At 50.5% G+C, this 22,408-nt stretch overlaps 1 protein-coding gene across 26 annotated transcripts in view; it reads left to right on the forward strand.

Annotated features, from left to right (window-relative positions):
* Positions 1-22,408, forward strand: part of LOC123772677 (very low-density lipoprotein receptor) — a 656,118-nt gene that overhangs the window by 590,379 nt on the left and 43,331 nt on the right. The window lies entirely within an intron of this gene.

Below are 22,408 nucleotides of genomic sequence, written 5' to 3' on the forward strand. Positions count from 1 at the left end.
AAAGTACATACATACAAGGTGTGATACAAACATTGATGGATTTATAGATAGAGCTAGTACATACAATGCCTAAAGCCCACTATTACGCAAAGCGTTTCGGGCAGCGAAATAAAGGTAGATTAGAACATAATATTGCTAATCCGCGCCTCTCGCGCGCAAATGAGGGTCGAGTGTGTGTGTGTGGATTTAATGATGGAGTTGTTGTTGTTGTAGTCTAGAATGTTGGCGCCCGGCTCCTGGTGTAGTGTAGGTGACCTTGGCTGCCGTGATGACGTTATGCCTTGCTCACAAAGCAGGTTCTTGGGGTCCCGCGGGGTTAGGGTGGAGAGGGTTGACGGGGTAGGAGAGGGTGGGGATGTGGGGGGGGGGGGGAGGAGAGGGTGTGGAGATGAAGGTTAATGGGAAAGGTGGGGTGATGGTGAGAGAGGGAGGGAGATGGAGATGGAGAGGGAGGGAGGAAAGAAGCAGAGAATGAAATATTAGCCTTCTCTTATCTTAGACATGCCAAGTATCTCACGTGCATTAAATAAAACACACGAATAAAGATACTGATATGTGTCCGGAAACACACATCAGTATCCTTGCCATATTCTTGACAGATACCAAGCTAGAAGAATATTACGAGCTAAACCAAATACCACAGACACCTTGGGATACCGGTATTGGGTGCATAATAGACGTCTTAAACTAATTTTGTCCTCAGAAGCTGCTGGTGGCGAGCCATAAGGACTCCGTGTTGCATATGGCAACGCTGTAAGGTGCAAGGATACACAAGCCCGTAGACTAGAATCACCTGGTTGATGGTTGATACTGGTTGATGGGGTTCTCGGAGTTGTTCTACTCCCCAAGCCCGGCCCGAGGCCAGGCTTGACTTGGCTGGAGTGTGGACCTATCACGTTTTCTCTTGATCCCACGCGTGAATATCTCGCGAGATGCGGTTATTAGAAATATAGCTAGATCCGCATGCAGGCGATGAGTCAACGTGGCTGAAGTACGTTGACCTGACCACACAATAGAAGGTGAAAGGACGATGACGTTTCGGTCCGTCCTGGACCATTCTCGAGTCCATTGTGGGCCTGGTTGGTCCAGGGGAGTGGTTGGTCGCCAGGTGGCGTTCATTCGTGGTTGGGTTACCACAGGGCGTTCACTCGTGGTTGGGTTACCACAGGGCGTTCACTCGTGGTTGGGTTACCACAGATCGTTCACTCAGGGTTGGGTTACCACAGGGCGTTCACTCGTGGTTGGGTTACCACAGGGCGTTCACTCGTGGTTGGGTTACCACAGATCGTTCACTCAGGGTTGGGTTACCACAGGGCGTTCACTCGTGGTTGGGTTACCACAGATCGTTCACTCAGGGTTGGGTTACCACAGGGCGTTCACTCGTGGTTGGGTTACCACAGATCGTTCACTCAGGGTTGGGTTACCACAGGGCGTTCACTCGTGGTTGGGTTACCACAGGGCGTTCACTCATGGTTGGGTTACCAGGTGACATTCGTCAAGGTCCTTGATTTAAGGACCAAAATGAACACCTCAGATGGTTGGCCTCATGGGATAACATAACAATGGTTTACATGTTGATTAACCTAAAAGTATCCTGTAAACCACGACCAAACTGACAGTATCCAGTCTATGCTGTGGGTCATTACTCACAGACTGTGTCCAGCTGGTCAACACTTCCTTCACTTGATATTGACCCGTTAAGACAATGGTGGTTGTTGTTTAAGATTCGCTACCCAGAACAAAAATTTCCAGGCAGCACGGGCTATGGTGATCCCGTAGTTATGAAAACAATGGGTATATTTGCCTTACATTATTCCCTCTGATTTATGACTAGCACTTATGTGGATAATGTGATGGGACAGGACAGAGGAAAGGACTAGTGCCCAATCACTACTTGGACAAATCCACAAGGGCCGTGACGAGGATTCGAACCTCCGTCCGAGAGCATCCCAGACGCTGCCTTTATCGACTGAGCTACGACATGGTAAAAGAATTGAAACCCCTTGTGGATTTGTTAATTTGATGCATCACGCTATTGTGATTTCTGTGTGTACTATTTGGACCATTGGGGGATCGAACTCAGACCCTGCAAGCAGCCGATATGATCATACATCATTTGAAAGGGGATATGAGGACAATGAGTTAGGATAGGACTGAGGGCATCACGCTTCCGCTACACATAAGGGGCATAACTGGCAATCCCCTCACAGTGTTCAAGAGAGAACTGGATAAGCACCTCCAAAGGATACCTGATCAACCAGGCTGTGACTCATACGTCAGGCTGCGAGCAGCCGCGTCCAACAGCCTGGTTGATCAGTCCAGCAACCAGGAGGCCTGGTCGACGACCGGGCCGCGGGGACGCTAAGCCCTGGAAGCACCTCAAGGTAAACTCAAGGTAGGGCATAAAACGGTGCCCAACCGCTTAGTACATCGAGAAATGAACGAAATAAATTGGACCCGGATGAGGGAGCCAGAGTGTAGAAATGGATTTCATTACCCGCTTGAAATTCTGGTAGTCAAATTGTCCTGAGACGCAGCACGGCATCTCGGAGCAGAAGCTTGCGTAACCCCCAGGCTGCAATTAAGCGGGGTATCTTGCAGAATTGCAAATGCAACTATCTCGTGGGTCGTTGGTTAGGTAATACTTGAGAACGGTCATACTCGCACTCTAGCCGCACTCGAAACGGCTAGAGATAAGCCTAGAACGATGGAGAAGTGGATTCCCGCCAAACACACACCGAAACTACGACGTTGGTACAACGTTCGAACAAGTTTTAACACCTCCTAACCAGTTATAACAACCAATATAGCAAGTTGTAACAACGTTCTAATACGTCATAAACACGTTAAGCCAAGATGTAACAACTTTATTACAAGTTGTAACAAGCGGAAAATAGAGACAGTTTCGGTTTGTGTTTCCAGGGTTTAGAGGGGGAAGAATTCATTTACATCATGGCGGCTTTGTTTACATTGAGCAGCTTATATATATAAGCTCCGAAGCACCTGGAGATTGTTTATAATAATAACTGTGGGTTGTAGAGTTTACAAGCTGTAAACTCTATGTAAACGTCGTCAGGAAAGATGTACGGGTTTCGTAAGTGATTGGGTTAAATTGTTGATGGATCGTGGCCAATCAAGGATATCTTAGCCTGTGTTGCCTTTAACCCTCTCCCCCCCCCCCCCCCCCCCCCTGTAACCGCTGCCCGTTCGGAGGCTTTGCCACTCCGTTACAAATACAACTGTTTTGTCTAACCACAAACATGCGAACCCCAGCAACCTACCTAACCTATCGAGGCCAATACATGGAAAACGTGAGTATTGCGGTGCTTGAATTTGTACTAGAACGATCACATTTTCAACGGAAAAATTCAAAATTTAAAATTTCAAATGTTGAAAATTTCAACATGTTCAATCCGCTATTTATTTTATATAGTATGCACGAAGTGTGATGTACTCACTCTGACGTCACAATATGTACTCCGTACAGTTTTTAGACGTTACTGACGTCAATTTGATGCCAAAAACCTTTTGCAAGTCTACAGGTCTCCACATCCAGCTTCTGATTAAGAGAATGTCAAAGTTACCAAAGATGTTACTTGCTTGTAACATAGTTCCAGGTTAGTGAGGGTTATTTGCTGATTGCTTACGCCTCCATAGTATAGAAAATTTACCTGAATTTACCCGAGGGCCACTAGGATTTACTTGAGTTTTATTAAGCGTCAATTCATAACTATAGCCTCTGCTTACCCAACAGTAAAATGTGGATACCTGGTTGTTAAACGATTTGGCGGGTCGTATTCCGGGGAATATTAGGATTTTAAAGACTTGAATATTAGGATTTTAAAGACTTGAATATTAGGATTTTAAAGACTTGAATATTAGGATTTTAAAGACTTGAATATTAGGATTTTAAAGACTTGAATATTAGGATTTTAAAGACTTGAATATTAGGATTTTAAAGACTTGAATATTAGGATTTTAAAGACTTGCCGGAAACGCTACGCATGCTAGTGGCTGTACAAGAATGTAAGTACACTTGTATATATAAAATACAAAATAATGTTATACAAGAGGGACTTAAATGTTCTTTCTTGTTCTTACTCTCATACAGGGGAAAGGGGGGGGGGGAGGACATTTATCAGTTCAAAATCAATCTTAAAGATAGATTTTGACATTGTATAATCATCAAGATCAATCAGAATGACTCTGAGCTGTTAAGGCCGTGAGTATGACGTCACTAAGAGTGCACAGTTGACTCTGAACTGTTAAGGCCGTGAGTATGACGTCACTAAGAGTGCACAGTTTCTCAAGAGTCTTGAAGGCTAAAGAAACGTGCTTCACTCGCCATTGTTAATAAGTCTTAAAGTCTGTTTTGACCACTGTATATCGTACGAGACACGGTCATTATTATTGTAACCTCGGTGTTGAGGATTGCAACATCGTTATTTAGATATTTCAAGCTTGTTATCGTAATCATCATCTAAGATGTTGCAAGGTCTTAACAAGGATGATGCAAGACGTATCCTATATAAGACGGTTCGCTAACGACGGTTCAAACCAAATCATACCATCAAACCGAGCCTAACAAAGCCTAAATTAAGCTAATACATCCTAACAAAAAACTATAAGATTTGAACGAACCGAAAAGTCTTTGTCGAATCGTTTTTGTGGACGAATTGACCAGACCAGACCATGAGGGGGGGCCTGACGGTTGAGTGGACAGCGCTCAGGGTTCGTAGTCATGAGGTTCCGGGTTGGAGGCGGAAATAAAATGGGCAGAGTTTCTTCCACCCTAATGCCCCTGTTCACCTAGTAGTAAATAGGTATCTGGGAGTTAGACAGCTGCTACGGGTTGCTTCCTAGGGATGTGTAACAAAAAGGAGGCCTGGTCGAGGACCCTCGAACTGAACCAAAAAGGCAGACAGACCCAGACAGACGCAGACAGACAGCAGATATCCAGAGGCAACACGCCCTTGTCTGTCTGTCCCCCTCCCCGCTCAGCTCGTTGTCGCCGTCTGGGGGCTTAGTGGGCGGCTGCCGGAGTGTGATGCTCCTTGGGACAGTCCTCTGTCCTTTTCTAGCCTTGTGCTCCTGCTGCCGTCCTCTCCAATTCTGCTGGGCATCTTTTCCTTTTCCTTCTGTTTCGTTTTTCTCCCCCCTCTTCTCCTATCTGCTTGCCGTTTCCTGCCGACCTTTTGCTCGTTCTGGTTCTTCCCTTGGACTTCTTCTACTTTGACGCCCGGGTGCTTGAGGAGGCATACTCTTGCACCCGTAGAACTGCAGTACCCGACGTCGAGAGCGAGGGGAACCTTTTATTGTCAATCCCCACTTCGTCACTGAACCCGATCTCGACGGACTGTCGGTTTCTTAAGGTGGCGTTTGTGGGGCGTATACTCACGACGCACCCCTAGGAGGCCCCGACAAGATCGGCGATAGCTTCTTGTTGGGTGTCCTGCCTCTAATTGTGGCTCCATGGTGGGTGTGGGGGCACATTCGTGAGTGAATTCGTAATTTCGTCAAGATGATAACCCCTGTTTCGGCTGCTTCTGGCTTACCTTTTCAGGCTCGTGGGGTGGGCGACCAAGCCCCCGAGTCGGTCCGTATTGGAAGGCCGGGCTCTGTAGCCTCCGCTGCATTGGGCCCCGACCTTGCTCCTCCTTTGGCCTCTCTGACTCCTTCCCCTGGCTCCCCTCCCTCCTCTGTGGTTGGGTCGAGCCCCAAGCCCCCAGTGGTGACTACCTCGTCCCCTGGCGCGGCTCCTTCTCTAGTTGTTACTACTGCGCCTTTTAACCCCTCTCTCTCTGGGGGTTCTCACCGCCGTTCTCGTCACGGCCGCCCTCGCTCGATTCCTTCCAGTTCTGCTACCTATCAAGCCTTGTTTGGTCCCGCTTCGTGGGCCAAATATTTTGATCTCCTCCCTCTTGATTCTGCGCCTCCTGACGATTTCTCCCTTCATCGACATCTCATTGATTCCGTGGATGCCTCCATTACTTTTAACCCCACTCGTCTCGGTACGCGTGTCGTTGCTGCTCCTTCTCAGGATGCTGCTTCCCGCTTGGCTGCCTTATCCTGCCTTGGCGAGACCCCCGTTCGGGTCTCGAAGAACGTCCAGTTGAATGCCAGTGTTGGCACTATTTTGCTCCCGCCCCATGTTGCGACCGGTGTTCGGGACCTACGCGACTGCCACGACGATATTCGACATATCCTCGCTGCCCAGGGCCATTCTATTCTCCAGGTGGACACGTTTACTCGTCCCCCTCGTGGTAGTCGCCGTCAACCCCTCCGGGTTGTGAAGATTACCTTTGATGGTAGGACCCTTCCACCCTCTGTCATTCTTGCTGGTGCCAGGTGCTCTGTCCAGGAGTACATTCCTTCTCCTCGGCTCTGCAACAAGTGCTGGAGGTTTGGGCATGGTGCCCTCCGCTGCTCCGGGACTGTCTCTCTCTGTCCTTTGTGTGGTGGCGAAGGTCACTCTAAGTCGGAGTGCGCTTCTCCCCAGGCTCGTTGCCTCAACTGCGGTGAGGCCCATCCTACCTTCTCCCGTGCGTGTGTCCATTACAAGCTTGAGGCAGCCGTCCTCAACTTGAAGCACCGGGAGCGTTTATCTTTTCCTGGGGCGAGGCGCCAGGTTCGCCGGCTCCCGCCTTATGCTAATATCTCTTATGCTCGCGTGTTGCGCTCTTCCTCTCCTCGTCCTTCCCGCCTTCCTCAGACTCACAACCGTTTCCAGGCCTTGGACCCTGATGCGCCCACTGCCCCCTCCTCTGTCCCTTTGGGTTCTCTCCCGAAGGATCCTCCTCCTGGTCCTCTGTCTGGGGTTCCCCTTCCTTCTACCCGGTCTGTCGTGTCTTCTGTGTCTCCTTCCTCGTCCCCCTCCGATCCTCCTTCCCATCCTCTTCCTCCATCTATTGGCTCTCCCCGCCGCCTGTCGGTGCGGGCGGATGTCCATCGCTCTCCTAACGGCCGTCGTGTGTGCTCTCGTTCGGCTTCTCCTGTTGAGACACTGGAATCCGTTGCCCGGTACGTAGTTGCTGGGACACCGGTCTCTTTAAGTCAGAAGCGTAAGCCTGGCTCCTCTCCTTCCTCTTCCCCGGCGGGTAAGAAGGCTTCGCTTTCTTCCTCAGCTCCTCCTTCTGGCTCTGTTGCTCCTTCCACTCCCGTTTCAGTGCTTGCGCCCCCTGTTCCTGCTATGGAGGTTTCTTTGGCCCCTGCTTCCCTTTCGGTTGCTGCTCTTGCTGGGGTGCGCTCCTCTCTTTCTACTCCCCCTCTTCCTGCTGCTGTCCTTGACTGCTCCTCTCCGTTGTCTCCTCCTCCTCCTCCTCCTCCTCCTCCTCCGGACCCTGCCCGCCCACCTCTGATCTGTTCTCCCGTTTCCTTCCCTCCGTCTTTGCTCAGTTTACCCATGCCCCCTAACCCTGACTTTGCTGACCCTGATCCCGACCCTGATATTCTTTAACGTGCTCTGTTGGTCTTTCGCCTTTGTTTCTTCCTTGTTCTCTGTTTTTGTCCTTTCTCTTCTCGTCGTTGTCCATTCTTCAATGGAACGTTCGAGGTTATTACGCCAATTTCCTCGAACTCCAACTTCTGGTTTCGCGGTTTTCGCCCCTTTGTGTCTGTCTCCAGGAGCCGATGCTTGGTGCTCGTCCTGGTCGTTTTCGTGGCTATTCCTTTCTCTCCCCCCCCCCTGCCATTGCTGGGGCTTCTAATTCTTCTGCTCTCTTGATTCGGGCTGATGTTCCCTTTGTTCCTTTACTTTTTCCTTCGCCTCTCCATTGTTCTGCTGCTCGTATCTTTGTGGGGAAATGGTACACAGTTTGTTCCATTTATCTCCCCCCGAGTGTCCCGCTCTCTCTTCCTGATTTGAAACACCTCCTAGACTCCTTGCCGGAGCCTGTGCTCCTGCTGGGTGACTTCAATTGTCGTCATTCTCTTTGGGGTGACGTTCTGACGAATACCCGGGGTCGCCTCCTTGAGCCGTTTCTCCTCTCTTCTTCCCTGTCTCTTCTGAATTCTGGTGAGCCCACTCATTTGGACTCTCGAACTCGCACCCTTTCTTGTCTTGATCTTTCTCTCTGCTCTTCTTCTCTTTACTTAGATTTCACATGGCAGGTTCTTGATGACCTCCATGGAAGTGATCATTTCCCCATCCTTGTTTCCTTTTTCTCTTTTCGCCCTTCCCTCTCTTTCCCTAGGTGGCAGTTTGCTAAGGCGGACTGGACCCTGTTTTCCCTCAGTGCTACTCTCTCTGACCTCTCCCTTCTGCCCCTCTCTCGCGCTCTCCTCCTTTTTCATGACACTGTCTTCGACGCTGCCCTCCGCTCTATTCCTCGCTCTTCCTCTCGGGGTCCACGGAAGTGCGTTCCCTGGTGGAATGCGGACTGTGCTCGGGCTGTCCGCTGTAAGCGTGCAGCCTGGAAGAAGCACCGCCGTAGGCAGACGACCGATTCTTTTCTTTTCTTTCGGAAAGCGAGTGCGGTGGCCCGTAGGGCCATCCGTACGGCTAAACGTGAATGTTGGGCATCTTATGTCTCGACAATTACGTCCGAAACCCCTCTGGCCCAGATCTGGAAGCGTATCCGCAAGATAGCGGGTAAGTTCGTTCCCGATGTTTCACCGGTCCTTCACCTCCATGATACTCTTGTGGCGGACCCGTTGCAGGTCGCTTCCGAACTGGGTTCCCACTTTTCTTCTGTTAGCTCTGGTCTTCATCTTCCCCAATCTTTCCTTCTTCGTAAACCTGTCCTTGAGTCTCGTCCTTTAGATTTCTGCACTCATCTTCAGCTTCCCTATAATGATCCCTTCTCTCTCTCTGAACTTCGTTCTGCCCTGGCCCTCTGCGGTTCTACGGCGGCGGGCTCCGATGGTATTCATTATGAGATGCTTCGCCATCTCCCTCCGAGCACGTCTCAGTATTTACTGAGTCTGTATAATCGGATCTGGGAGTCGTCGTCAGTCCCTGAGGACTGGCTCGATGCCGTTGTCCTCCCTGTTCGCAAACCAGGGTCTCTGGGTACTTCCCCTAAGGACTTTCGCCCTATTGCTCTCACAAGTTGTGTCTGCAAACTCTTTGAACGTATGGTTAACGTTCGTCTGATGTGGTTCCTGGAACACCATCACCTCCTCTCCCCTTCTCAATTTGGTTTCCGCAAGTGCCGCAGCACGACAGATGTCCTGGTGAACTTGGAGGTCTATATACGTACTGCTTTTGCTGCGAAGACCTCCGTTGTTGCCGTCCTTTTTGACCTAGAAAAGGCTTACGACACCACTTGGCGTTATCATATCCTATCTCAACTTCATTCTTTTGGCCTTCGTGGTCATCTCCCTCTCTTTCTCCGCAGCTTCCTCTCTCGTCGTTCCTTTCGGGTGCGCCTTGGTACCGCTCTCTCTCCCCCTTTTCAGCAATACGAAGGTGTGCCCCAGGGTAGTGTTCTGAGCACTACTCTTTTTCTGGTTGCCCTCAATGGTCTTCTTTCCTCTCTTCCTTCTGGTGTCTTCTCCGCTCTCTATGTCGATGATCTTACCCTTTGTTGTCAGGGTGATGATTCGCCTCTCCTTCAACGCCGGCTTCAACTTGCGATTGATGCCGTGTCGTCTTGGGCCACAGGTCATGGCTTCAAGTTCTCTACTTCTAAGACTTGTGCCATGACTTTTACGCGGAAACGGGTTGTTCTTCGTCCCTCTTTGTCACTTTATGGTCATCCCCTTGAATACAAAGATTCCGCGAAGCTTTTGGGGTTATTCCTTGACACTCGTTTGTCTTGGTCTCCCCATATCTCTTACCTCCGTGTTGAGTGCTCTAAGTCCCTTACCCTCCTTCGGGTCTTGTCCCATACTTCTTGGGGGGCAGATAGGCGCACTCTCCTTGCTTTACATTCCTTTCTCGTCCTGTCTAAGCTCGATTATGGTTGCCCTGCTTACTCGTCTGCTTCTCCTTCTACTCTTCGCCGTCTTGATGCTTTGCACCATACTGGGTTGCGCCTCAGTTCTGGTGCCTTTCGTTCGACTCCCGTCCTTAGCTTGTATGTTGACACTGGCTTCCTGTCTCTCCAGGACCGCCGTGATCGCTACTGTCTTCGCTATCTTGCGCGGTCCTTGCAACATCCTTCCTCTCGTCTCTGTCGTGCTTTAACTTTTACCCCTCCTGCGGTTCCTGTTCCTCTTCACCACCTCCCTCTTTCTGTCCGGTTATCTCGCCTGCAGGATTCTCTTTCCGTTCGTATTTCTGATGTTTCTCCTCGTGTTGTTCCTTCTTTGCCCCCGTGGAGGGTCCCTCTTCCGCGGTTTTGTACATCCTTGACTCGTATCACTAAAGCTTTTACCCCTCCTACAGTTCTAAAACGCCTTTTCCTCGAGCACTTTTCTTCTCACTCCCGCTCCGTTTCTGTCTTCACCGATGGGTCTAAGTCAGCGGACGGTGTTGGCTACTCTGTTGTTTTTCCTGATCGCACTTATATGTGTCGCTTGCCTCCGGAGACTAGCATCTTTACAGCGGAACTTTATGCTATTCTCTATGCTCTTCGTCTCCTGCTTTCTCGTTGTCAGTCTTCCTTTGTGGTTGTTGTTGACTCTCGTAGTGCCCTCATGGCTCTCGGGTGCTTTAATCCAGTTCATCCGGTAGTTGTCGAGATCCAGCATTGGCTGTTTCTCGTTCACAGTAAATTTAAGTCGGTTGAGTTTTGTTGGGTTCCCAGCCATATTGGCGTGTCTTTAAATGAGCGTGCGGATGCTGCCGCTAAGGAAGCTGTCCGCTCTTGTCCCATCTCTCGTAAAGGCATTCCGTATTCCGACTTTTACCCGGTTATCCATTCCTCAGTCCTTACCCGTTGGCAGGCTTCTTGGTTGTCTGTTACTGGTAACAAGCTACGTACTCTTAAATGTTGTGTTTCCTCGTGGCCGTCCTCCTTCCACCGTAACCGGCGGTGGGAAACAGCTCTAGCGAGGTTGCGTATTGGCCATACTCGCTTAACCCATGGTCACTTGATGGAGCGCCGCCCTGCTCCTTATTGTCCTAGTTGCATTGTCCCTCTTACGGTCGTGCATGTCCTTCTTGAATGTCCTGACTTCCAGGACGAGCGTGTGTCTTGCTTTCCGACCGCCCCTCGCGGTCACCTGTCCCTCGATAGAATTCTTGGTGACTCGGATACTTTTGATATCGTTCGCCTTATGCGTTTTTGTTCTCGTATTGGCATCCTTGGTGATATTTAGCGCCCTCTGATTATTTTGCGTATTTGATGGTGCTACATAGCCTTCCCGGTTTGGTGCCTTCTTTTGATAATTACTTACTTACTTGTCTGTCTGTCTGTCCCCCGTTATATTAACCCTCAACCCGTTCTCTCGGAATAACCCATCACATTTTGACGTTTAAACCCCATACGGTCAAAAACTGACGTACTGAAGCGTCAATCGGCTGGCCAAATTGACGCCATTCCCCCGTTTTCTATCTGTGGGCCCTCTATTAGGTTAAGGTGGAGGGGATACTTCAGTACATGAGTTCAGCGACGGTGTGAGCGTTCAAGAGGGACGGCGGGTATGTGAATCAGGTCGCTTACATTCCGGTGCGCTGCTCTGATTGGCGACTTGGGTAAGACTTGGCGGATCTGAATACTAATTGGTATGGGCAGCGCCCGGGTCGTTAGTTACGTGGGTTTAGTCCTGTAATCCAATTGGCACGCACACGGAATTATCCAACATGCAACAAAACACCTTTATCCAGCAGTCACACACCACAAAACGCCACTATCCAGCCGTCACACACCACAAAACACCACTATCCAGCCATCACACACCACAAAACACCACTATCCAGCCGTCACACACCACAAAACGCCACTATCCAGCCGTCACACACCACAAAACACCACTATCCAGCCATCACACACCACAAAACACCACTATCCAACCATCACACACCACAAAACACCACTATCCAGCCATCATACACCACAAAACACCACTATCCAGCCATCATACACCACAAAACACCACTATCCAGCCATCATACACCACAAAACACCACTATCCAACCAGCCACAGTTCCAATTTGTCCAAAGTTACAATCCTCTCCATTCACGCTCTTTGTCAGGGCGATCACACTTTGTTTTCAAATTGTATTCAATTGCCTTATTGTTTTGGGGGATCTGTAGTGGCAATATATAGCCTTTATGAGATTGGCCAAGAGACGTGAGGCAGGTACAGCCTCTGTACCGTTGTAGAGAGGCAGGTACAGCCCCTGTACCGTTGTAGAGAGGCGGGTACAGCCCCTGTACCGTTGTAGAGAGGCGGGTACAGCCCCTGTACCGTTGTAGAGAGGCGGGTACAGCCCCTGTACCGTTGTAGAGAGGCAGGTACAGCCGCTGTACCGTTGTAGAGAGGCAGGTACAGCCGCTGTACCGTTGTAGAAAGGCAGGTACAGCCGCTGTACCGTTGTAGAGAGGCAGGTATAGCCTCTGTACCGTTGTAGAGAGGCAGGTACAGCCGCTGTACCGTTGTAGAGAGGCAGGTACAGCCTCTGTACCGTTGTAGAGAGGCAGGTACAGCCCCTGTACCGTTGTAGAGAGGCAGGTACAGCCTCTGTACCGTTGTAGAGAGGCAGGTACAGCCCCTGTACCGTTGTAGAGAGGCAAATAGGGGAACAACTGTTGTTCGGGGCGTTGCAAAATGGCGTTCTGTTTCTCTGTTAAGTGATCGCTGCGTTTACCGTTTTCGTGAGGAGTCCAAGTCAGGTGTGATGTTGGGTATGGTGGATAATCGGGAAAATATTTGCTTAATAAAGGGGAAATAAGTAAATAGGAAAATGGATAATGGATAAGAAGGTATTAATGTACGTAGCCACGGGATAGTATGTCACAAACCTGATGCTTCAGGGGCCATCATGTCAGCTGATCTTTCAGCTGATCTGTCCAGCTGATCTGTCAGCTGATCTGTCAGCTGATCTGTCAGCTGATCTTTCAGCTGATCTGTCAGCTGATTAGTCTGTTGCCAATAAAATCTCGCTGTATCCAAGGCAGAAACCAATGGACAAATTCCATTATCACCCGAAGCGTGCAGAGCAGTCAAGAAACATTAAATATATTCCCCCTTATTGTGGTAGCCGGGGTTGGGATTCAGCTCCTGGGTGACGCCTTGTAACCTAGCTATAATGAGGTAGTGAACCTGTTGGCTGTTAGTTCTGTTATACGTCATTTCTGTTCATTGGGCTTTTCTGGACGTTTAGGAGCACTCTTGGGACTCTTCGTCTCCGTCTTTCTCATGTCTACAAGTCTCTTTTTACTGGTCAACCTCGTCGATATCACTGAGTATCTTGTATGTCGTTATCATGTCACCTTTATTTTGCAAGGTGCAGGATTGTATAACACTGTCCTGGCAATGTAATGTTCTGCAGTTAATGATGCAATTCAAAATGTGTTTTCTCTGAACCTACACTTGGAGGTGGTTCTCCCCTCCCCCAAAAAGAAAATTGCATATAATTCCTGTTAGTTTGGTTTCTGTGATTGTGATTATACCCAGAACGTGATTTTCTTTAATTCACTTGCTATCCCTCCACCATTCCTTGAATGGCATAGCACCTTTTTTGTTTTGTTTTTTCTTGGGCATTGTATGGGGCATTGTATGGGGCATGGACTTGTCAGGATTTGGGCAGCTTGGGTATTGGGCTCACAGAACAAGGCTTATATAGCTCTTTTGGAAGACAGCAAAGGCGTGGAAAGAGAGTAGCCTAGGGGTATGGTACTGGTGTGTGTGTGTGTGTGTGTGTGTGTGTGTGTGTGTGTGTGTGTGTGTGTGTGTGTGTGTGTGTGTGTGTGTGTGTGTGTGTGTGTCAGTAGCTGGAGTCGTTCTACTTCTCATGCATCTCACACCTCTCCATTACGAAGGGCAACCCTGTTTCTAAGCCCGATGTCTGATCAACCAGGCTGTGAGTCGTACGTCAGACTTAAGTGTGTGTGCAACTGTGTGGTCGACCGGACCATCCACCAGGAAGGTCTGATCAGAGACCGGGCCGCAGGGGGGACACTGATCCCTGCACAACCATATGCAGGTAGCTTCCAGGTAGACAATGTTACCTGGGCATATGTGGTTCATCACCAACGTAGTTTTTACCTAATTTCAACATTTTTAGTCAACACAATAGATGACAATGGACAAAATCAATGTCTAAAACACCATCATCATTATCATCATCATACGACACCATCATTGTAATGTCATTCTTGCCAATGCCAAGGAATGTTGCATTGTGAAACACTTACAAATTGCAAATAATTTTTTTAGGTGGGAAAATTCTTACTTCACGGTGGTGGCGCGATGCTGTTTTGTCTCTTGTGCCCTTCAGATGTCTCCCTCTTCCTCTCCCTCCTTCCTCCCTCCCTCCTTCTCCCTCATCTCTCCCTCCCTCCCTCACCCTCCATACCCCAGCCCACGAACCTCTGTAAACTGCCTTTCCGACAGCAGTAGGCGAATGCAATTTTGTTAGCTGAGATTTTTGGAGACTGATGGGTCTAATGACGTTATTTGCATTCGTTAAAATTGGTTTGGTCAAGTTGTTTGGGGTGATGATGTGTTCATCACTCCAGACTCATTGAGTGGGAAGATTCCACCCTTTGGTGTGGAATGGGGGGGTCTTTTTTCCCCCTTGCTGTGGGGTAGGGACTGTTTTTCCCTTTTGTGTGTAATGGGGAACTTGCCTTCGGTTTGATAGGGTATTTTCCCTCTCCTTTCCAGAGAGGAAAGGAGAGGGAACCTTTGCCAACCAGTGGTGTCTCCACCTCCCCTCCCCACCAGTGGTGCCTCCACACACCCCTACCCACCAGTGGTGCCTCCACCACCTACCACAGACATGCCCCAGCATCACAAGAGAGGCATCAAAATTCGCTCCCTGACTCTTGACCCTCAAGGCTATGCTACCCGATCATGTGTGTGAGTGTATATATAGGCAGAGATCAGTCGCTTCCCCTGCCTGCCTGCCTCGCGGTTCCACACGGCTGCTCCTGGTTAGTGATAGTAGCTCCTGTTTAATGACTTAACCAGTGGGATTTGGGGAAGGGGATAATTAATCATTTTTAACTGGACGTGTAATGGTTTATCTTCGTTCACGGATTGTTTTGTATTTTGAAATGTAAACCCAAATTGGTTTTACTTTACCGGAAGCGTGCGAACTTACACAGCAGCTAGGTGGATACTGTGCCCAGGCAGGCTGGCTGGCAGGCAGGCAGGCAGGCAGGCAGGCAGGCAGGCAGGCAGGCAGGCAGGCAGGCAGGCAGGCTGGCAGGCAGGCTGGCAGGCAGGCTGGCTGGCAGGCAGGCAGACAGGCAGGTAGGCAGGCTGGCAGGCAGACATGCAGGCAGGCAGGCTGGCAGGCTGGCAGGCAGGCAGGCAGGCAGGCAGGCAGGCAGGCAGGCAGGCAGGCTGGCAGGCAGGCAGGCAGACAGGCAGACAGGCAGACACGCAGGCAGGCAGGTGGTTAAAGGTTGGATAGTTTGCCAAGCCACACCCACAGGACCTTCTATACACTAGTTACATTCATCACACAACCTCGTCATGAGTTACTGATGACTAAATACACAGTTCTCAGGGTTGATATCGCCTCCCTCGCGCTCCAGAGCGGGGAGAGGATGAATGGGTTTCGAATCTTTGGATGAGAACTTGAAGCTGTGTGCGTACTGACTCTAAATTGGAAAAAATATGAAGTGCTAAGCATTAATGCAAGAACCTTTTCCCAGCGTCTGACACCTATAGGGAAATATATATATGGATCTTGTGGGCAAGATTTAGGGCACTTCCTCTCCATCTTCGTTCCTCTTTTCCTTATTCCGAGTCTTCAACGTTCTTCTCCCTCTTCCTCCATACCTTATCTGCCTCCTTTCATCACTCCATCTTTATTATTCTCTGCATTTGTCTCTGCTGCCTCATGGGAAGCAGACAGGCTTAAATGACTGCGGCGAAGGCAGGCGCTGCGGCTGCAAGGTTGTGGCTTGTGGCTGGGACTGATTTAGTCTACCTCACTCGTTTCTCTCTCTCTCTCCACACCCTCCAACCCTCTCCCTTCTTCCCCTCCTCTCCCTTCCCCTCCTCTCCCTTCCCCTCCTCTCCCTTCCCCTCCTCTCCCTTCCCCTCCTCTCCCTTCCCCTCCTCTCCCACCCTCTCCCTTCCCTCTCTTCTGGCACAGAGCCCTGGAACTTACAACAAAACTCGTCCAAAAGCGAGTTCCTGAAGGCACATTTAGTGGCAAGTTCCTGCCAGAAATAGCTTAGTCTCCCCGGTGTCTGGGCGGGAAGCTGGTCTTGCCTGACGGCGCGGAGTCGACTTGTGACATTACTCACTAATCCAGGTGGATAATATTATGAAATAATCCACTCCGTCAAAAATCCAACCTCCTGGCCAAACCCAAGCCACCCACCTAACCTATATATAGAGGTCGCTGTATAGAAAACGTCGTCATTGCCGCCAATACGTCGCATTTGTAACGGATTGGTCGAGTTCATTCAACATGGCGCGCGTGGGCAGGAGCCCTCGGTCATGGCTAGGATTGATTAAGCATTTTTACGCCCATTAACGAAACCTGTACATCTTTGCTTAATCACGGGCGAGTTGTGTGTGGATTACCTGTTGGCGATTTCGAGAGGTTCTGCCGACAGCCAGCTGTCTCTTCCCTGGTGATTGTTAGGTCTGTGAGGCTCACAGCCATCACAGCCTGGTGGATCCGGCAGTCCTCGGCAGAAACATAAGATTTCGGTGTTTCTTGAGAGCTTCTCACAGGTGTGTGCAGGCGAGCAGGTGTTATGACGTGTAGCACAGGTGTGTGTGTGTACTCACCTAGTTGTGTTTGTGGGGGTTGAGCTCTGGCTCTTTGGTCCCGCCTCTCAACCGCCAATCAACAGGTGTACAGATTCCTGAGCCTATTGGGCTGTGTGGGCGCGCGTGCGTGCTTTAGGACGTCATAGTGACGTTACACACCTGACGCGCAGTATGTGACGTCACACACACCTGACGCGCAGTATGTGACGTCACACACACCTGACGCGCAGTATGTGACGTCACACACACCTGACGCGCAGTATGTGACGTCACACACACCTGACGCGCAGTATGTGACGTCACACACACCTGACGCGCAGTATGTGACGTCACACACACCTGACGCGCAGTATGTGACGTCACACACACCTGACGCGCAGTATGTGACGTCACACACACCTGAAGCGCAGTATGTGACGTCACACACACACCTGGGGCCGTATAATGCGCAAGTTAAGGTCATATTATCAGTAGAAAGCGCTCGACCATTGTGACTATAAAGATTGTAAACAAAATATATATTTTAAATGCACAAATAACATTGTCGTTAGATTGGTGATTGGTTAATTAGGATAATTTAAGGGGCCGGTGACTGAGCGGACAGAACACTGGACACGTGATCCTGTGGTCCCGGGTTCGATCCCGGGCGCCGGCGAGAAACAATGGACAGTTTCTTTCACCCTGATGCCCCTGTTACCTAGCAGTAAATAGGTACCTGGGAGTTAGTCAGCTGTCACGGGCTGCTTCCTGGGGGTGGAGGCCTGGTCGAGGACCGGGCCGCGGGGACACTAAAGCCCCGAAATCATCTCAAGATAACCTCAAGATAACTGCAAAAGATATCTCAAATATATAGTGGTCTAGATATCTAGCGAAATGTGTGTGTCAAATATGGCCTCCGAGACTGCGAGCGGCCGCCTCCAACAGCCTGGTTGACCTGATCAGGAAGCCTGGTTGGGGGGAGAGGCGATTGGGGTTGGGGGGGAGAGGGGGAGGTGTATGGGGTGGGGGGGGGGAGATACGAAGCAGCTCGGTCATACTTACCTGAAATACCACTTAACGTATTATGGCTATGAACGGAAAACCAATATATTGATTTGCGTATATTTTTTTTCTCCTTTGTTTACCTATTTAGGTTTGAAATTGTGCCCACCTCCAGTTAGCAATTTAAATGTGATATATTCAGGTCAAGAGATGACGATTAAGCCATCCAAAAGGTGGCACGGGCATGAATAGCCCGTAAGTGGTGGCCCTTTTGAGCCATCACCAGTATCAATAGATGATACTGGAGATCTGTGGAGGTGCGACTGCACCCTGCGTGACGGGAGATGTCTCCCGGACCAAGTGGTGACCAAATGGTGATATTCAGGTGATTTATAGGACCACTCCGGTACACAGTTACTATATGGGACCCCTGTGTTGTTGTTATAGATTCAGCTACTCGGAACAAGTTCCAAGTAGCACGGGCTATGGTGAGCCCGTAGTGGACTTACCTGGCACAGGAGCGGGACAAGTAGCACGGGCTATGGTGAGCCCGTAGTGGACTTACCTGGCACAGGAGCGGGGCAAGTAGCACGGGCTATGGTGAGTCCGTAGTGGACTTACCTGGCACAGGAGCGGGGCAAGTAGCACGGGCTATGGTGAGCCCGTAGTGGACTTACCTGGCACAGGAGCGGGGCAAGTAGCACGGGCTATGGTGAGCCCGTAGTGGACTTACCTGGCACAGGAGCGGGGCAAGTAGCACGGGCTATGGTGAGCCCGTAGTGGACTTACCTGGCACAGGAGCGGGGCAAGTAGCACGGGCTATGGTGAGCCCGTAGTGGACTTACCTGGCACAGGAGCGGGGCAAGTAGCACGGGCTATGGTGAGCCCGTAGTGGACTTACCTGGCACAGGAGCGAGGAAAAAAGACTGTGATGACGCTCTTCTAGGTGTATATTACTCTGTTGTCTGACACCTTTCCATTACCTTCCATCTTCCTTTCCTATTCCACCTCTCTCCCCCTTCCTCCTTCATCTCTCTCTCTCCCCTGCTCCTTCATCTCTCTCTCCCCCTTCCTCCTCCTTCCCCTGACCTTTATTTCTATCGCCCTCTCTTCCTTCTGTATCCCCAACCCTCCTGTTCCGTCTATCCCTGGTTCTGTTGCAACTTTTCCTGGCCCCGTTCCATTGCACAAGTTGCCCAACCCTTCCCCCCCCCTCTCCCCATCCCACCTCCCCCCCCCCTCTCCCCAACCCTTCCCCCCCCTCTCCCCATCCCACCCCCCCCCCCTCTCCCCATCCCACCCCCCCCCTCTCCCCAACCCTTCCCCCCCCCCCTCTCCCCAACCCTTCCCCCCCCCCCTCTCCCCATCCCACCTCCCCCCCCTCTCTGTTCTGAGCAAGAAAGCCCTGCCTGCATACAATGACACACTTCCCTGCAATCAGTGAGGGTTAGCCCTGTTGTTGTTGTTGTTTAAGATTCAGCTTACTGGAGTTTCCAAGTAGCACGGGCTATGGCGAGCCCGTAGTGGACTTACCTGGCACAGGAGCGGGGCTGTAACTGTTCTGTTGTCAAAGACAGGAAGACATCAGGAAGTCAAAGACAACAGACTTTGTCAATATTTGGCTAGCCGATTGATAGAGATTAAGCCACCCAAGAGGTGGCACGGGCATGAATAGCCCGTGAGTTGGCTAGCCCCTTCTGTCCCGCCTATAATAGCCTTGATCTACCTGTTGTTTGTTTTACGGGTTATTCATGCCCGTGCCACCTCTTGGCTGGCTTAATCTTTTATCAATCTGGCCTCTGTGATTGGCTGGGTGTTGTTGACGGAGAAAGGCAAGTTTTTAATGGTCGAGTGAACATTGAGGTCATAGGTCACAGGTGATGGAAGTTCAACCTGGGGATGTTTACTGCTGTGGATAGGTTAGGTTAGGCGTGAGAGGGAGGGAGGGAGGATATTGGAGCAAAACAATGGTAAATGAATAGGTGCTTTTTTCAGTCTAGAGGTATTGACTGTGTGTGGGGGTGGGGGGGGGGTGGGGGGTATTGGGATAAAGGTTGGCGAAGGAACATTTGATGCACAGCGGGATAACTGGGTCATTACTATCTGCACCACCACCACTCACCACCCACCACCACCACTCACCACCCACCACCACCACCACCACCATCACCCACCACCACCACCACCACCACCCACCACCACCCACCACCACCCACCACCACCACCACCACCCACCACCACCACCACCCACCACCACCACCACCCACCACCACCACCCACCACCACCACCACCACCCACCACCCACCACCACCACCACCACCCACCACCCACCACCACCACCACCATCACCCACCACCACCACCACCACCATCACCCACCACCACCACCATCACCCACCACCACCATCACCCACCATCACCCACCACCACCACCACCACCATCACCCACCACGACCCACCACCACCCACCCACCACGACCCACCACCATCACCCACCACCAACCACCACCATCAGGAGTCACACAGGGAAGACTTAGCCCGTGTCAATAACAGTCAAACAAATCGCTCCTGCAATTAAATTCCCCTTGTGTAAGGAAATGACGATGGGAAAGGGAGTGAGAAGAGACCAGATGGCATCTATACTATAGATGATGAAGGATCCGATCGGCCGAGCGGACAGCATGCTGGACTTGTGATCCTGTGGTCCCGGGGTCGATCCCAGGCGCCGGCGAGAAACAATGGGCAGAGTTTTTCACCCTATGCCCCTGTTACCTAGCAGTAAAATAGGTACCTGGGTGTTAGTCAGCTGTCACGGGCTGCTTCCTGGGGGTGGAGGCCTGGTCGAGGACCGGGCCGCGGGGACACTAAAGCCCCGAAATCATCTCAAGATAACCTCAAGATAACCACCCTATACAAGTGGAATACGCTGAAAGAAGTAGTTGTGGAAGCCACCTCCATCCACACCCTTAAGGCCAGATTCGACAAAGCACTTGAACGTCAGTATAATGAGATGTATAGATGTATAATGAGATGTATAGATGTATAATGAGATGTATAGATGTATAGAGCTAATAATAATCAATAAGATTATTTAGTAATAAGGCAACAGGTACCACCTCGCGTCGTCACACAAAGTCGTTCATCTTATGTCTTATCTCCTTACCTCTCTTCCCCCCCCCCCCCCCCCAACTCTGGGGCTTATCTCCCCCCCCCCCTCCTCCCCTCTTACATGCTTCATCACCCTCTCCTTTCACCCCCCCCCTCTCCCCTCCTCCTCCACCTTCCCTCCTTATCTACACACATCCTGTGAGTCATATATTGTTGGTAATCCGCACGGTGCTGTGTGCGAGCGCGCACGCGCGTGAGTGGCATTGGTCTGGGCACTAATGCATTGCAAATTGGCACTGTGCTTGCCCCACACTGGCACGTGACCCCGGCGGTATAGTGCCGCACTGTAGAGGGGTCGTTCGAGTGCCGCACAGTAGAGTGGTCGTTCGCTTGTCACTTCTTACGTGTTATTGAAACCTGGATGAGTGTGGGTAGGTACTCATTGGCTTGTTTTCATGGGGTTGTGGCTACTGATTGATGAAGATTAAGCCACCCAAAAGGTGGCACGGGCATGAATAGCCCGTAAGTGGTGGTGGCCCTTTTGAGCCATTACCAGTATCAATAGATACTGGAGATCTGTGGAGGTGCGACTGCACCCTTCGTGACGGGAGATGTCTCCCGTCTGTGGCTACTGGATTCAATGCGAACTCAAACCCACCCATCGGTGACGGAAGGGGAGGGGCAGCTCAGGCTTCCACCCCATTTGAGGTCCTCAGGCTTCCACTTCGAGTAAAGTTCGATCGATCTGTGACAATCCCATCGTTATCGAGGCCGGCTAGTTCGTAGGTGGAGAGAGAGAGAGAGGGCGGAAGGTGTCTGACTGGGCTGCTTCAAGATTACCGGTAAAGACAGGGATTTCCTCTGTAAATCTGTTAATCCCGTTGCTCAAATGCTAGAAATGCCAACTTCTTCGTTAAAAGTAAAGGCCCAGTACATCAGATTCAGGATTGCCGTTAACCGTTGTGCTAGGGATTTGTTTTAAATCCTAACGCTGAACGGGCAGAAATATCAGCGCTCTTGTTAGAGAAGGAGGGAGAGGGGGGGGGGGGGTATTAATTGCGAATGGCAATGTGTCTATATTACTTTTAGGCTCCAATGTATGTTGACCAGACCACACACACTAGAAGGTGAAGGGACGACGACGTTTCGGTCCGTCCTGGACCATTCTCAAGTCGATTGTGAAGAGGAAGTAGACGCTCCAATTGAAATAAGTTTATTGAGGTAAAATACACACAAAGGGATGAGGTAGCTCAAGCTATTCTCACCCCGTTCAGTACATCGTGTTAATACATACATAGACACACATCACAAACAATAAACATATTACCAAACATTCTGAGAGATAAACATCTACATTTCTTGACGCTCCAATGTATTTTTGAAACTTTGTTGCAACACTCACGTAGGGTTGGATCACGTGGATCACGTTGGATTGGTTCCAACTCCACGTGGATCACGTTGGATAGGTTCCAACTCCACGTGGATGGTCAAGGAGACCAAGAACCCTGTGCTGGCGACGAGCCAGCGT

This window comes from Procambarus clarkii, chromosome 50, assembly GCF_040958095.1.
Source record: "Procambarus clarkii isolate CNS0578487 chromosome 50, FALCON_Pclarkii_2.0, whole genome shotgun sequence".
Taxonomy (NCBI): domain Eukaryota; kingdom Metazoa; phylum Arthropoda; class Malacostraca; order Decapoda; family Cambaridae; genus Procambarus; species Procambarus clarkii.